Source organism: Cupressus sempervirens, chromosome 6, assembly GCF_028749045.1.
Source record: "Cupressus sempervirens isolate cs-2001-9-10 chromosome 6, ASM2874904v1, whole genome shotgun sequence".
Lineage (NCBI taxonomy): Eukaryota > Viridiplantae > Streptophyta > Pinopsida > Cupressales > Cupressaceae > Cupressus > Cupressus sempervirens.
The window spans coordinates 552,082,695-552,092,582 of NC_143123.1; the positions used below are offsets into that span (position 1 = coordinate 552,082,695).

At 32.7% G+C, this 9,888-nt stretch overlaps 1 non-coding gene across 1 annotated transcript; it reads left to right on the forward strand.

Moving 5' to 3' along the window:
* The first annotated feature begins 593 nt into the window (after positions 1–593).
* Positions 594–739, forward strand: LOC149553450 (U4 spliceosomal RNA). Its single transcript, XR_016353499.1, has one exon. It is a non-coding gene; the product is annotated as a U4 spliceosomal RNA (small nuclear RNA).
* The last annotated feature ends 9,149 nt before the right edge of the window (positions 740–9,888 follow it).

Sequence of the window (9,888 nt, forward strand, 5' to 3'; positions counted from 1 at the left end):
ACAACCATTAGTACCTTTTCATTGAACCATGCGTAAAAAAGAAATAAAAAGACACTCAGAGTGGAGTGACAACCATGATGACAAGTGAGAAAACTGACTATAAAAGGCAACCCCGGAGTTATGGAGTTGCATACTTAAGCACCTCCACAAGTGTGCAAAACACTTGTAGGGAGGTATTTAACGCACGTAATAATTTTAGAACATACAATACTGATAACAATTTCAATCGCCTCATCCTATCTTGCACACAGTGGATAAGTATTGCCCAAAAAAAGGAATAAGTTACAGAACAGCTTTAGTTAAGAACACTTTTTCTTTTTCTTTAGTAGCCTCCATCAACAAACGAGGAAAGAGAACGGTGGCTATATGAGCAAATGCATCTGTAATAAGGTAGGAAATAGGAGACATATAAGAACTTGATGATTATCTAACTAAGATTGCTGAAAGCGCAAGGTTCCTTCACATTGTTCTTTTATGAGGCGCCGTCTGCTATGAAATACTATACCACGCGATAACTTTAATACCACATTCATTGTGAGAGAATAAAGCAGCTATGAACCAGTATAAATAAAGGGGTGAAGGATGGTGAAGTTATCTTTGCGCTTGGGGCAATGACGCAGCTAGTGAGGTTATAACCGAGGCGCGTCAATTGCTGGTTGAAAACTATTTCCAAACCCCCTCTTTGGCCCTCCTCAGGTCGGCCTCAGAGAATTTTTGAAGGGCTCTCTTCCAGATGGGCCCAACGACTCGAAAATGCAAATAAAATGTTAATGTCGATGAAATTGTTGAAATCTATTACATTCAGAATGATAAATCATTCAGAGTGTGAGTGTATATCTTATTTTAAATCTCCTGCAATCTATATGTTGAAGGAAGATTTATTTTTCATTTTTCATATATATTATTTTTGTAGACTGATAACAGTATTTATTTTATTTTAAATTTAAAGGAAATTATACCATAATAACATAACATCAGCTGATAGCTTTCAAGCACCTCATTGCATATCCCAACATTACATTTTATTAGTGTTCTATTTTTTAAGCTAATCTACTAACATCACCTATATCTGCATTCATTTATCATGAAATTTAGAAACAGAGCCTTTATCTCATACCTAATATACAAGAAACTTTCTTTACTATCAGAAGTAATTCAAATGGCTTTCCTCCAGAAATTATTCACTGCAAAAAGGCCTTTGAATTTTTGTTGCATATTTGGAGTTCTTCAATGTTGCCCATATTCCTTACAACATGTCGTCGGCCTATATTCATGATCACCCATCTCTATATATGTTCAATCTTAATAACAAAAATTGTTATTCGCAGTCTAAACTTTCTTCAAAAACAAACTCCCATACCCAAATTTTGTTGCCTCATCTTTTTTTCAAAAACAAAAGAAAGAAAGAAAATATTTGAAGAAAAAACCCCTTAAGAGAATTATTGCCCAAATTTTCTCTTATTCTAAACCTTTTCTCAATCCAAATTAACTCTGCCTTTAGTATAACAAAATTTCTTATTGTTCATTTATTTGTAGAAAGTTGTCACATCCACACGCTTCCCATTTTAGGTCATAAATTTAACCACTTCTTCTTACCGTCGCACCCATCTTGTTTATTATTGCTAGGCTCCAACTATTAGCACTTTACTCCATATGCATGCAAATAACAATTTCCTATGACTCACTAGTCAGGACATTTATTATTAATACCACACCTTACACTACCACCCTTAACAATGATGGCCTTATAATGACAAAATTTTGTATGTGGCATCATATTGCTCACTCTCTATGAGAAAACTTACCATTTACTCCATATTTTGAACTAATGTTATCTCAATGCTTAGTCACCACTAAACATCAAATCTCCTGAATCTCAATTAAATAGATTAAAATATTCAAAAAGCTTTATTTCCTAATGAGACTGCCCATTTCAATGAATTGTCAACTCATTGATTATCTTCTCTTAGTGTATGAATGATCTTGAACTCTTTAAATTTAAATAAATCTATATTAATATTTGAAATCAAATTTTGGGATGTCATGCTTGAGTCTTACCTTGTTGAATTGTTTATATGATCATCTTAGAGTTGCCTTCTAAATGTAACTTATCAATCTTCAAACATAGGTCCAATTTTATGGCTAACTGAGCATCTTTTTCCTCTACCACATTATTTGACCCATCACTCAGTTCATCATAATGTAATCCAAGACTAGAGATTATTACGTAGATTTAAGCATGGCCAAGGACAACGATCTATCTAAAGTGTGGATAGAAAGTGATTCTTTAATAAATAATTTATTTATTTTAATTTCCTTAAGGGGACACCCATCCAAGATGGATCATTGCAAACATCATTAAGGATTGCATGTCCATTCTAAATAGTTCTCGATATTTCCATATTTCTCATCAGTACAGTGAGTGTCACCAAGTAGTGGATTATCTTGCCAACTTGGGTGTGCAGTCAAATCAAAGTTTGAAATGAGATTCAATGGATTGAGTACCCTTATATATGAATTGAATCTTTTAAATTGACATCTTTGCATGGAAAAATAGAATGTAACACTCACTTATTACTTTCCTGCGTGTGAGTACACGACTCTAGGCAAGTTATTTAAATACAAAAATAATAACTTTTTCTAGTGGTATTTTTATTCTGTCTATTTTTATCTTTCTTATTATAGTCATGGGTGGTGATAGGAACAAATGGATCCTATTGTGTTGTATGATAAGTGGAAGAATATTGAAACTGTGTGGGTCCTCTATCTAGTGGGGAATTAACCCTTCATGTGAAGATGCTTTGATTATGGAAGACATTGTAAAAGGTCGAGAGAATGGTTTTTGGAGGGATTATGGTCTAGAAATGGTCATTAATGAAGAGATTAATTATGTTATTTCTAATGTTTTAAGCAATAGAAGCAAGTTCTATAGAGACAAGAAGTGGACGACTTAGTCAGTAGATGTTTTTCCTTTTTGGTGAACATGAGAAGGCCACTGAGAATGTTGATGGGGGTTTTAAACATATTTATTATTCAAATCCATGGTTAAGTGTTGCAAAAGTGATAATATGATTTTTAACTTTGTATGATAAATTTGGACAGTTACTAAAGCAGCAAGAGAAATGATGTTAGAAAACAATGTATCACATATCTTTTGGAGAGTAGCAGTAAATACACAAGTATATACTATAAATAAAGTGCAAATCAAACAAGGCACTAGTAAGACCCTCTATGAAATTTATTTTGGACATGCACCTACTGTGAAGTACTTTAGAATCTTTGGAAGTAAATGCTATATTAAGAGAGATGATGATATTGGAAAGTTTGATTTTAAAAGTGATGAAGGAATGTCTCTTGGATGTCATTGAAAAACAAATCATATAGATTTTTTAATCCAAGATCAAAAAGTATTGTTGAGAGTTCTAATGTGAGAATTGATGGAAAGTTTAGAATTCAAGAAAGAATACAAGTTGATTATTTTCTTATGAGGAAACTAATCAAAGAACTAACAAGCATAATGTTGAGCATGAATTATTTTATGAAACTCACATTGATTTGCAGACTAAATTAAAAAGATAACCTAGAGAAAAAGTCAAAATTGAACAAATAACACCTAACAAAAATGTAGCAATCCTTTTGAATAGATCATTGAGAGTAAGGATAAAGGAGTTATGACAAGGAAGAAGGTAAATGAAGAACTATGTTTAATTTCTCAAATTGAACCTAAGAATGCTAATGAAGCTTGTAAAGATGATTATTGGATAAAAGCTATTAAAAAAGAAATTAAATTAGATTAAAAAGGACAAGGCTTGGGAATTGGTTCCTAGACCTAAAGATAAGAATGTCATTGGAACTATATGGGTATTTAGAAACAAGATGAATGAACAAGATCAAGTTGTGAGAAACAAATCAAGATAGGTATGTAAAGGTTATAAACAACAAGAAGGAATTGATTTTGAAAAAACGTTTTCACCTGTTGCTAGACTAGAGGCAGTAAGAATGTTTTTGGCATATGCAGCTAACAAGAACTTTAAAGTTTATCAAATGTATGTCAAATCAAATTTTCTAAATGGAGAACTAGAATAAGAGGTATACATTGAACAACCTAATGGTTTTCCTTTGATAGACAAAGAGGATATGGTTTACAGAATGAAAAAGATATTGTATCGATTGAAACAAGCACCTAGAGACTAGTATGCAAGATTGGATAAGTACTTGACAAATTTGGAATTCGTGAAAGATAATGTCGATAGTAACTTGTATCTAAGAAAGAATGATAAAGGCTTATTGATTGTTGTAGTATTGGTGGATGACATTATTTTCGAGGTAATAATGAAGCAAGTGAGGCATTTTTTAAAAAAATGAAGAAATAATTTGAGATGAGTATGATTGGAGAAATGAAATAATTCTTGGGATTGCACATCCTACAGAACAAAGATGGAATTTTTATATCACATACGAAGTATCTTAAAGATTTGTTAAAAATATTTGGATTGGAAAGTTTTAAACCTATTGGAACACCGATGGTAACTAGATGTAAATTATCTAGCAAAGATGAATCCCCTGTTGTTTAACAAAAAAAGTATAAATCATGATTGGTGCATCATGATATTTGACACATATTAGACTTGATATAGCTAATGAAGTTAGAATTGTGGCAAGGTTTCAGATAGATCCTAAAGAGACACATTGTGCAACAATAAAAATATTTTTCAAATATTTGAGAGGCACACTTGATTGTTGATTGTGGTATGACAGATCACATGATTTCATTTTGTGTGCATACATTGATGCCAATTAGGTAGGAAGAGCATATGGCAGGAAGAGCACAGTGGTGGGGCATTCTTCTTAGGAGGATGATTGGTTTCTTGGTTGATCAACAAACAAGATTGCATTTTGTATACATGAAAATATAGCCTCAGTTGTTTCACCTAGACTTCAACATGGTCTTTGTATGCGGATTCATCCTTGAATGAACATGGGATTGTTCATCCAAGAGGTCAACAAGCCGACCTGTTGCCTTCTAACTAGAAGGATTTTGCCTGTTTATGCTCTCAGAGTTTAGGTGCAGACAACCAAACCATTCTAGAACGAAGGGTTTAAATGCAATTAAGTCTATATGAGATGCAGGTAATCTAGATAAGATATGCACTTAATCTAATAGCATGTAAAATAAACTAGACTATATGTATACATATTAAAGCTATATGATCTTTAAATCTAAATAATGAAAAGCTTATGAGAATAATGAGCTAACGAGTGCACGATTCAGCAGAGATTCGATGCAAATTCAATTCCACCTCCATAATGAGGAATTAGGAGTCTCTTAAATAGAATTCCTGGAATCCACCAACGGTTGAGATCAACTCAAATCGATGGTCAGGATTGAAGCCAAGATTCAGTCAAAGTGGAAGATTCCCAATACAAATGCAGTTAACTAACTCAGATCCTGAGTGCAAGAAACAGTTAACTCATATTCACTTTAGTGTGAGAGTAAGTGATTTAAGTCACTTCTAATTCGAGAAGTAGTTAACTTGGGAATTTCCATTTTGAACTGAGAAATAGAATTTATGAAAGATTTTTAATTTAATAAAATGAGATATGACCTCATAAATACCTTTTTCGTTTAATTGAATAATTACATTCAATTAATTAAAATAAGAGCATTATTAAACTAAATAAATTTAATTCCTTAGTACATTAGCCTTAGGTGATAATTTAATTTAATTAAAGTATAAATACTTCAAATTAAATTAAATCTTGATCAATAGGTTTAATGTGACTAATATGAGTCAATACTTTAGGAATTAAATAAAGAGTATGATGAATGTAGATTTAAGGTTTTCTACATTTGACAATTAAGTCAAGTAGCGAGTATCAGAGTAAGAATTTCCTAGTGAAATAGGACTTTAGAATTAATCAAATAGACCACAATTGGTAATCATGGCAATGTGCCAATTTTGGGGTATTACATTTTGCCCCTCTTTGAATGAATGTGCGACCAGCACGTTCGATTCAAAGAAAATTAGAAAGCATGATGCGAAGATCAATAAGTAAGATTGGTTCTGAAGTTTATGTCACGGAGACCAATTGATAAGCTTTTAAGGACCATCTCCAAAATGAAGCTTAATCCTAAGGAATCCAAGTAGAACACCTAGATACTTGAATCGATAAGCATTTTAAAAGTTTTCTTCAAAACGAAGTTTAACCCTTAAGGATCTAGATAGAACATCTAGATACCCAAGATTGATAGCATTTTAAAGGTTTTCTTCATAACAAAGATTAACCTTTAAGGATCCAGATAGAACATCTAGATACCTAAGATTTGATAAGCATTTAAAAGATTATTTCTAGAACGGAGCTTAATCTTTAAGGATCCAGATAGAAAATCTAGATACCTAACATTGATGAAAGATAGCAAGATCAAATTATAAGTCATAGAATCATCCCTAGAATGAGGCTTGATCCTCAGGAGTCAAGGTTTAGATTGTCCTGATACCTGTACATTGAATTTTTTATAAGATGTGATAGATGGAAAAGATGCCAGAAAGAGGGGAACAAGATGCCCCTAGTGACGAAATGCCTCGAGCGATGAGGACATAAGATGGGAGCAAGATGCCCTGAGAAATAAAGATTCAAATTGATTTGAAATTTAGATTCAATGATGTAATCATCCTGCCCCCTCGGGAGCGAAATTGAAAGATGAATGTAGCGTCAACTATTTCACCTACACTTCAACATGGTCTTTGTATGAAGATTCATCCTTGAATGAACATGGGATTGTTCATCCAAGAGGTCTAGCAAGCCGACCTTTTGCCTTCTAACTAGAAGGATTTTGCCTATTTATGCTCTCAGAGTTGAGATGCAAGCAACCAAGCCATTCTAGAACGAAGGGTTTAAATGCAATTAAGTCTATATGAGATGCAGGTAATCTAGATGAGATATGCACTTAATTTAATAGCATATAAAATAAACTAGACTGCATATTAAAGCTATATGATCTTTAAATATAAATAATGAAAAGCTTATGAGAATAATGAGCTAACAAGTGCACAATTTAGCAAAGATTTGATACAAATTCAATTCCATCTCCATAATGAGGAATTAGGAGTCTCTTAAATAGAATTCCTAGAGTCCACCAATGGTTGAGATCAACTTAGATCGACGGTCAGGATTGAAGCCAAGATTCAGTCAAAGTGGAAGATTCCCAATACAGATGCAGTTAACTAACTCAGGTCCTGAGTGCAAGAAACAGTTAACTTAGATTCACTTTGGTGTGAGAGTAAGTGATTTAAGTCACTTCTAATTCGAGAAGTAGTTAACTTGGGAATTTCCATTTTGAACTGAGAAATAGAATTTAGGAAAGATTTTTAATTTAATAAAGTGAGATATGACCTCATAAATACCTTTTTCGTTTGATTGAATAATTACATTCAATTAATTAAAATAAGAGCATTATTAAACTAAATAAATTTAATTCCTTAGTACATTAGCCTTAGGTGATAATTTAATTCAATTAAAGCATAAATACTTCAAATTAAATTAAATCTTGATCAATACGTTTAATGTGACTAATATGAGTCAATACTTTAGGAATTAAATAAAGAGTATGATGAATGCAGATTTAGGGTTTTCTGCATTTGACACTTAAGTCAAGTAGCGAGTATTAGAGTAAGAATTGGCTAGTGAAATAGGACTTTAGAATTAATCAGATAGACCAGAATTGGTAATCATGGCAATGTGCCAATTTTGGGGTATTACACATTTCACATAGTATAATAGAAGAAGAGTATGTAACAGTAGAAAATAATTGTAATTAGATTATTTAGATAAAGCAAATATTGAAAGACATTGGGATAGAGTTCACTGAGACTGTTATCATACACTGTAATAACATAAGTACTATAATTATGTTTAAAAAATCCAATATTACATGCAAAGACAAAGATATATCTATTAAGTGTCACTTTTGGAGAGAGATACTTGCATATAAAGAATTTGGATTGGAATATGTTAGCACAAAGGAACTTAGATAGGAAATATAATCCCAAAACCTTTAGCTAAGGACACATTTGATTATTTGAGAGGTATGCTTGGGGTTATGTCTCAACCTACTCTAGATTAGTTGGTGTAGAGATTGCATCAATCCAGTTGTTAGCATAGCACTATTTCTTTGTCTGGACAAGATGCTTGATGCTTTTTCCATAGGGGAGCATGTGTATTTGAGCTAAGTCATTGAGGACTCTTGGTATTGCTATTTAATAGTGTCTTTGGACATTGAAGTTTGAACAGATTGTTTTGGAGATGACTGAACTTCAAGAATTGACACAATGATACTTTTATCATTGATGTCAATGGAGATAGATAAGTACATTAAAAAAATTATATTTCATACAACCTTTGGGGGAAAGATGCATATTTAGAATAGAGGTTATTGATTGATGAAAAGGATTTAAGAAAGATTTTATCGTATGAGGGAGATTAACACCTTCCTTGTGCATATTGGATGATGATATGATAGGTTGTAAAGGATGCAAGAATATATTGTCTGAGGCTAAGATGTATGATTACATTCATGGGAAACATGAGTGGGGGAAAAAAGGCAAATAAGGAAGATATATATTTGGTATTCATGGAACTTATATTTTTTTCATCTATGTTTCCATTAATGCCGAAGGGGGATATTGTAAGCATGAGTGTTAATGATATTCCTATAAGGAATTATATTAGCATTGATGGAGACATGACTCAATGGTTATGCGTTGCATTCATGACTATGTTTGTCATTGATGTCAACATACTAGTTATTATGTGAAGACTAGCAAAGCTATAGAGGTAGAAGTGGTTCATGAGGTTCGAGAATTAAAGATCAACTTATGTGCACTTGAGGTTATGTTCTATAGTATGTCTAAATTCCATATCTAAGAGCGTGTATGAAAATATGAAGACTGGACAGAGTTACGAGGATTTTAGTGAAGGCAACTTTCAAACAACATTTTTGGAAAGAAAGTATTGTTATTTTGATTCTATCTCCTCACAAGGATGGAATAGGCTTAAGAAGACTAGGAAAAAGGTTGAAGACATATTAGAGATTCCTTGGTTAAGAGGGCATCATATGAAGATTGCCAAGTAAAAAGTTATGAAGATTGTGAGATGATAGTTTGTTTGTAATCTTGGATAAAGTGTAAAATTGTAATATAACATGTATTGTAATATATTAAGATGGTCTTATATTATTATTATAAATTGGGGAACCCACAAAACTGACTCAATAACTTGTTTTAGGACTTGGTATAAAGGAAAGATGTTTTCCTTGGATGTAATGTACAATATGCAGTCATATCTTTGTAATATGTATTGTGTGAACTTGGTATGCGAACATGTGAAGATCATAATAGAGTTTGGTGCGATTAAGGCACAGTGAGCTTACAAGGAGCTATATTTGGCAAGACAAGTTACATGACAACTTTGTCCTACCTAATACAGGCCCACATCCTTTAGCGATTGCATGTTCTATATACTCATATTCTAAATATTGTCCTAAATGAAGCACATAGCATGTGACATTCGGTGCTCTCGTAGAGACACTAGGACCTACACATCACATCAAATTCAACATCAATGTCATCATGTGAGAAAGCAAAATCAATATGGACAAGGTTGACATCCTCTTGATCAAGGTCAACCCTGACCACATCCTTTAGTGATTGGATGTTCTATATACTCATATTCTAAATATTGTCCTAAATGAAGCACATAGCATGTGACATTCGGTGCTCTCGTAGAGACACTAGGACCTACACATCACATCAAATTCAACATCAATGTCATCATGTGAGAAAGTCAAATCAATATGGACAAGGTTGACATCCTCTTGATCAAGGTCAA